Here is a 9,025-nt window from a genome sequence, read left to right on the forward strand (position 1 = left end):
CAGCTTCTCCATCGTCAACTTCCCATATTTATGTATTCGATACGCAAGAGCTTGTTCTGCGTATAGTCAGTTTTTAAATCGATCGCAAGCTACTGACAAACAAGTTCATGGTGCAGGGGTTTCAACAGTCTCGATTGAAGTCAGCATTTCGCAAATTTTATGGTCGTTATAACGAGCTAGTTCGTCAATACAACCTATCATTGGGTCAAATGCTGTCTGACGTGTTTCATACCGATTGTTAGGCCGTTCTTGGCACACTGATTTTGACTACGGATGACTCCGTTTACCTGATCAGGATATAGGGCTCACGGCGGGTGTGACTGGTCGACAGGTTACTTTTATATATTTTTAAAAAAAATATTCTCTTTTTTTTAAATATTATATATAATATATTATCATACTACATAATTATATTATATATTGTAATAATATATAATTATATTAATATATATATTTAATATATTATCATATATTATATATTGGAATATGGTGTATTCCATATCTATATCTGTTTTGAATCTAAATATCAATATTAAATTATTATCAATATAATTTTGATGCTTACTCATCCTAGGCACCTGATCCCACCCAGGGGTCCGTGGTTGCCCAACTATGTATTTTGTATTGCTTGTAGGAGTTATGAGATTGATTACTGTTCGTTATCTTCGCCTTTCGTATATATATATATATATATATATATATATATATATATATATATATATACAATACAATAAAAAAGCAGGAAAATATACAGTTCCAAAATATATTTAAATCACTAGCGCTTTCTGGATTTTAACATCCATCCTCAGGTGAATACAAATTAATAATGAATACAAAGTTGTTTATCTTAGAGACCTGTGCTAGAGGCAACTACAGCGTATTTCCATTTTATAAACTTAAAACAGAATCAACGTCCATGAGACTTGCTCAAGAAAATGCATATATGAAAAATTCTGATTGTTAAACCTCTTAATTCATCAACTTTTATCATGTAAATGTTCATGCTTATTTTGTCCAAGCAAGACTATCATGACGTCATGACGTCACAATAGACGTCTCTAAGATAAACAACTTTGTATTCATTATTAATTTGTATTCACCTGAAGATGGATGTTAAAATCTAGCTGCAATAATGTAGCCCTCTCTGATTTTTTTTTTTTTTTTTTTTTTTTTTTTTTAGGGAGAGGGCTACAATTCCTTAGGATCTCCGTGATGGTGCAAATGCGGGAGTGATTCACTCCCGCAACATTTGCGTTGATTCTAAACATTTCCTGACTTTCTTTACGTAAATAAAATGATATTCTATGTTTCTTAGTCAATATATAAATTTACAACCTGCAACTTTAGATTTGTGAGGCTCTATTCTACCGTTTTCAACAATTTCGATAAATTCCAATTTCTCGATTCATATTTGTGCGCCATGTTTGATGTACTGAAGTTTCAACTTCCGGTTGTCAAGTCATTTGCATATGCCATATAAGGTAGTATTTACATCAATGGGCAAGTATGGAGGCGAAAGCTATTTCGTCGGTATTGAAAAGGTTTGAATTTAATATCAAGTTAAAAACCGAACAGCAGAGTGTAAATTCTTTCTGCAACAATATGATTTTCCTTTCTTTGTCGAAGTGGCTCGAGTAACTACATTTTCGCGCTGATTGTCAATGTTTAGCCCTTTCATTGGATCCACCTACGAGATCTCGCGATAACAAGCATGGCGGAGCAGACGAAGAATTTTGCATGCTGTACATTATATTTAATGAAAAACACCTTTATTAGACATGCCCGAGCACAAAGTTGGTACTCCTTTTGGTGTAAACAACATTTGGGACTAATACACAGAGTTTATTATCGGTTATTCATAAAATTATTTTACACCATTACGGAGATCCTATGGAATTGTAGCCCTATCCCGAAAACGTCAGAATAAAAAAAAATTAGATAGGGCTACATTATTGCAGCTAGTTAAAATCCAGAAAGCGCTAGTGATTTAAATATATTTTGGAACGATATATTTTCCTGCTTTTTTTTTTTTTTTTAATCTTTTTTTTTTATTATTGAATTATTTTGACTGTGTGATATCAACTCTTTCTATTTGGATTATATATATATAAATAGACTAAAAATAGAGATTATGTAACTCTACGATATTGCCAAGGGTAGCGGAGTGAGCCTAAACCCGTTGGAGAGCGAAGATGCTTACAAAGGCTTCACCTCATTATATAATGCATACATCAGTGTTCCAAAATACTACGCCCTCCTAGAGAATGGAGTAGAGGTTTAGGACATCTACAAACTTTTGTGGAATATCACAAGCTTACAGATTCGCTAATAAGTACGTAGAGTATGCAAAAGATAAATATTTGAAAAGAATTTCGATGTTGTCCATTTTGATAAGAAAGCACGTATATTCCGTTTTCTCGAGAAAGTTGAAATGGTGATATCTTTGAATAAAATCATAACCTTTTTGACATCTTCATATCAATATTTTTTATATGAATATGGAATTTGAAATGGAATATAGGAAATATGGAATTTTATCTTTTTGTAATTCAAATGTATTTAGTGCACAACTATCATATCTATGCAAAATTTACTGCATATGTAATTTATTGAAATAGCAAATATCGGAGAAATGTTGGCATTGCCGTTACACTGCATTTGAAATAAGCTTGTCACTAATTTTGATTCGTTTCTTTATTAAACCTTTCGAAATGTTGTATTCCATATCTATATCTGTTTTGAATCTAAATATCAAATAATAGTAACAACTATTTTTGATTAATATTGATAAAAAATTGCAGCGTACCTATGCATCAAACATTCAATATAAACATGACTTTGGAATTTTATCTTTTTGTAATTCAATCGTATTTACGGAAAGTTTGACATATTACGAATTTTGGAAGGTGAAATGATTGCGTAGTCTTGTGCAACCAGCTGTCTCCGTAAATTTGCGTAGATAGTCAAGCGTCTGGTTGAACGAGACTGATTATGACATGTCGAGTGCGCGAGACATTCGAGGAGTTCCGATTGTAACTAAGTCGAGTAGCCCCAAGAAGCCAAAATTGTATTAGATATTATTTTGAATATAAATATAGTTTTGTTTGTTCATTGTTGTATTGTCATATAATAGGAAAGCTATTAAACTAGTCTCTAATTGTAATTATTGTCTATGTTGTGTATAAAATGTAAAATCCGAGCTGCACAACTTATGCAGTCTTGGAAGCGTTTGATTTGGTAAACGGGGAAAATGTGCGATGGGAATAATTTTATCGAAACGTTATTTAAGCATTTTGATATAATCTTATATTGCCCAATTGTTTGAAATAAAAAGATACCCAATAAGTTACTATTTCCCTCTATGTTGCTTGGTCAGCAAATCGAAATGATCTGGCCTGGAAGTTATAAAACTTTTACCGTACTCATACTCAAACTCAGCCATGTTTCTTTTGAGTACAACTCTGAGCAAGCTCTGAAAAATACTCGAAAAATCTTGAGCATGTACTCCATTTGAGTGTGAGAATGATTTCATAAAAGTTTTATAACCTTTACTTTTGAGTATGAGTACGATTTAGAGCACATAGTTTGAGTATGAAAACGTGCTCAAAAAGTATTATAACCCCCAGGCCTGATTCAAAATGTGTCATTCGGGTCACCTCGGCCCATTCCATCTAACCTGGGATGTATGATGTTTTCCACCGTATAGTAAGATACCATAAGATAATATAAGATATTCTTTATTTCCTCCAAATTAAGGCAAACTCGATAAATTCATAAAAAAAAAATCATTTTGATCACTACTTTCTAGAAGCGGCAGTTTTTCCCCGGAAGAGTAAATAGAGACCGCATTACAAAAGTTAGGCGTAGCTACATATCAGTTAATGTCATACATCCGAGGCTAAATGTAGGGTACCGGAATTTGCCGAATGAAAGTGGGTATAACGGTACATATTGTCGCCCATGTCGCATAATTTAGTTACGGATATTTTAGCGTTCCCACCGGAACGATAATAACCTATAATTTTAGTTCCGGCCCGCGTAAGTTTATTTCCGGCCATAATTTTGGTTTCCGGGCACACAATTTCAAAAATATAATATAATATATATATAATATAATATATATATAAGTGTGTGTGTGTGTGTGTGTGTGTGTGTGTGTGTGTGTGTGTTTACGCACATTTCTTATGGATTTTGTTTCTTTCATTTGGGTTTTCATTAGAGCCGGGTTATTTATACGTCTATTTTTGTGTTTTCAAATACCAAAAAGTGTCAGATCGACAGGTGTTTATTGTTTCATTACGGAGGTTTGATTGTAAAGTGGACGCGTGGATCCTGTTATATAACCCCTTGTACAATATGTGGAGACACAAACGCTCACCATTATCAAATGTAAATAAAGCATAAGGTGCTGATCCAAATATCGCAAGTATTAATGAGACTTGCTGAAATAAGTTCTATTCTACACATCTAGACTATACACAAATGTTTGCAATATGTTTCTTTCTTTATTCATTAATGCCATCATATATCTTTAGTGATCAAATCATTTCGTACAGTACTGAAGATATTGAGTACGAGAGAGAGAGAGAGAGAGAGAGAGAGAGAGAGAGAGAGAGAGAGAGAGGTCTTACACATGCCTACTTCTAAGACAGTAAAATCCAAACATGCATACACTAAATACATCTGTCTGACACTAAATAGTAGTCTGTTAACATCATATTTTTATATTAAACATATTTAATTGAAATTTAATAATAATTACATAAAATGAAATAAGTCAAACATGTAATCATTTAATGAGATTAACAAAAAGGCGACCACGGCCTTCATATCAAGTGACCAATATCTACATATTTTCTTGTAAATACGAGACAATTATCTCGTAACTAGGAGATGGAAGGTGATCTTATTTTTTAAATGATACTAATTGGCTTTCGTACGTATGATCTCCTGGAATGATGATGTGATTATCGATACTCTCAATATTTAATGTTATCTTGTCATGTTGTTTTAATATTAGAACTAAAAGTACTCTTAACTTCTTTAACTGTAATACAATACTGTTAAACACCGAGAGATTAATAACCATGGTTTATTTGAATTCCATAGATATGCACTTGGAAGAGTACGGTCACTGAACGCTGTAATAGATGTTTATGACGTTAAATAGCCCTCCCATTTCATTGACCAATCAAATTTCACCATATATGTATTTATGGTATTATAACAGATATCTGTTTCCTTCTTTTAAACACCTTTCAGTAACCCTTTAAATAATTTCTTGTGAAGTTTTATCACCCACGCCACTGCAAATCAAATCTAAACGTCATTTTTTTATTTTAAAGAGTACGATGTTATTTGAGCTTTATATCCCAATGATATTAGATTTAGATTTATGGGTTTGTAATTTATCATCGTTAGATAATAAAAACTAATCATACATAGAAATAAAATGTAAACTGGTAACATAATTTTTCCTGTTAAGTGTGCTATTTACTCAAACAGGATGCATATAAATGTGTTTAAAATGATTTTCATAGAAAGTATGAACTATCAATTCAGAAAATGTTACACCATTGAATTTGGATAATTTCTTTTAAAACTGCGATTGTAAGCAACTCAAGGACAGGTTTCATTTGGAAGTAAAAGGTCACTAGGGACATTTTGCTAGATTAAATGCACTACCATTGTGCAATTATGTTCAATATGAAATAAATTCCTAATACTCAGAATATGTATATATTTGTATTAATTAGAAGTCAGCTGTTGAACAAAGTTATAAAAGTCGGGACACGGTCTCGATCATTTAGATATACTTCTATTCGTATTCTTATAATGGAGGAATACAGACAATTTACTTATACACGATACTACAAATGTAGGTGATAGAAATTTTACACATTTTACACAGATTAACTCTCACCCTAACTCCTAACTTCTAATCCTTGACAAGTCAGTTATCAGTGATACGAAGTTTAAATAGTTTTGCTATAAATCTACATTACACAAATTCTATACGGTAGCTAAACTGGTTAATTTTCAAATAAAGCCTATAATTAGGTCAAATAATGAATACTAAATATGGATTAATCCGTTATATAAATCTGATCAAGATTTAGGGCTCAAGGTGAGTGTGACCGGTCAATAGGGGATGCTTACTCCTCCTAGGCACTCTGGTGTGTCCAGGGGTCCGTGTTTGCCCAACTCTTGATTTAAAAAAAAAAAAGTATGTTGAAAACAGAGAGTCCATTTCAAAGCCACAAATTTTTCAGCAGCGTAATTTTGAATTTATAAAGTAAGTAATTTTTATTTAAAGTCGGAACTATATACAGGTAAACAATAAACATGAGCTAAGAGCTCTTTCACCGACTAAAATTTTATGAAAGAAAAAAATGGATTCACTTCATAAATACATTTGCATCTGCGCAATAAAAAAAAATTCCGTTTCATTTTCAATATGAATTGGAATATTTGTTAATCTATTTAAGAATATCACACAAAAAGAGCAAAGTGCAACTAATATCAAAATTGATCTCAAAAATCATTAAAAGTCAATAGATTCAAGCGACTTCAATATCAAGTAGATATCAGTTCTACAAAAAATAAAATTGATATGTTTTTCACCCACTATAGTGATACATAGCAGGGCCGTAAATTACATGGAGGCGGAGGAGGCAGCTGCCTCCTCCAACTTTTGAGCCAAAAAAAATTAAAATTTAAAGTTCATTAGAATTTATGTTGTTTCCAATAACTAAGAACATGATACCTCCCTTAAAAAGCATTCCAAATCTTTCTTTTAGAATGAGTTAGTCAAGTAACATCTTAGAAGGCCCTAAAATCAAGGATTTTGCACGAAACGTGTTCAGTGTGCACAAAATGTGCTCAGCGTCTGGGGGCCGCCTAATTTCCTGCCTCCTCCAAATTGAAGGTTAATTTACGGCCCTGCATAGAGGTTTGGTGGTGCTGTCATAAATGTGAACAATTTCTTCACAGCATGCTAATTTTTTTAATTTACGACTATGAGAAATATACATGAGTATGACATCTCCTGTGCTGAGTCCACATACATTATCTAATTGTCCAATGAAATCGCTGAGTCATCTCTTGCTGTATACATATCCTTCCGTCACACTTGTTCACCCTGTTAAAGATGAAACAAGCGAAGGTATGTCCTAAATAGCTTTAATCTACGCATGAATGAACATCATTACGGTGTTTCTCGTGCATGGATTCTGTACTGATATGATCATTTAGCGATGCATGTACTCTCTCTCTCTCTCTCTCTCTCTTTCTCTCTCTCTCTCTCTCTCTCTCTCTCTCTCTCTCTCTCTCTCTCGTGTTGTGTGCGCGTCTTTAGCTAAATTGGAATATAAAATTTGAAGTATTATCATTATTGATCATGGCAAGAGGCAACATTTGAAATGTGGCGATCAGACTGCTTTGGTCGCCCGTGCTAGATCCATTTAAAGCCGCAGTTGGTAGAGGAATTGACGAGAGATACAGAGTGCTGGGGTTCAAAATTCCGGTCTGGTTTGTTGCATTTTCTCGACCCCTCCCTGTTACATTTGGTGTCGTAGATCCGCCCCTATCAACTAACAGATTCCACGATGTATCATGTCCCGTTTTCCACTAAACTAATAATTGATTGCATCACTTATGCCATGAGGTTAGATAATTCCAGGAGGCGACTAACCCATTCTTTACTATACAACTTATGATTGCAGTGAAAACCAGAGACAAATCTAAAGGTTAAACCAACGTAAGCAGACCTTACTCGTCGTTGTTTGTTTCAGGTAGATTTTAGGTCTTCGTGATGTAATTGGTGTAAATCGTTTACGAATCTAGTAGTCTTAATCTTGCGTTCTCGCATTTATTAAAAGAATTAAATTTTCATCTATTTTACACATTTATCATGATCAGTATAAAATTACCGGCGTATAATAAGCATTTCAGAATAGTTATTAACAATTCCCTCGAGCTTGCACTCTCCCTATACAAGGTAACAGACACCCGACTTGTTTATGTTGAATTTCGTGGTCAATCACCTGTAAATAGCCAGGTATTGTATTGCCTGACACATTCTTCTCACTAACCAATCATATGTCTAGTTCACGGTTAACAACAGTCCTTTCTCGACCAATCAGATTTCAAATTCAATGCGGTCGTCATTAACTCATTGGCAACGTTTGTTTATTTATTCGTACATATTTGTGATCTAGATACTTTTAGTGACTTTAGAGTATCTACACGCATACGTTCCAATTATAATGAAAATAAAATAACCCTTCCTTCCCTTCTCTCTCTCTCTCTACTCTCTCTGTCTCTCTCTTTTCTCTCTGTCTCTCTCTCCTATTCACACTGAATCCTTTTAAAAGACTCGCCCAAACCTAAAAAAAAAAATCTTATGCATCTGCTCTCTTTCATAAGTCTTCAGTCACTTATATCAGGAAATCACAGTCTTAAAAAACTAATGAAACTTGAATCGTTCGCTTTACAACGCATTTGTTCTTGTCCGGCTTTGAGAGATGTTGATTACGCTTACACTGGCATTGTTTGAAATATCAACAGAGAATTTTTCTTCTATCCCCCTTTTTTCAAAATATGTTGAAAATCGACTAGTACACATGTTCTTTGCATAACATGAATTCTGTAAGAAAGTTTCTTTCAATGACGTAAAGGAAGCGGATCTACAAATCACACATGGCCCCTAGATCATGTAACAAATTAAATCCAGATTAATATGTCAAAATTTCAATCACCTGTAAAATGTTCATTACCTTTGAACTGAAACACACAACAAATTTGATGAAGCAATATTGAATCACAATTCTATTTTGGAATGCTGGACTTCTCAATCAGTTTATCGCTGTATTCAGATTTATTCTACTACGCAGTCAACGAAGTGATGGCGCCCTATCGCTGGACAGCTACAATTTTACTAATTGATTGTCAATTAGGTTTATTTTGACAAAATTGTTTCACCAATTTTATTATATAATTGTGAGATATGGGTTTTTTAAAACAT

The sequence above is a fragment of the Ostrea edulis genome, chromosome 5, assembly GCF_947568905.1.
Source record: "Ostrea edulis chromosome 5, xbOstEdul1.1, whole genome shotgun sequence".
In the NCBI taxonomy this organism is placed as follows: Eukaryota; Metazoa; Mollusca; class Bivalvia; order Ostreida; family Ostreidae; genus Ostrea; species Ostrea edulis.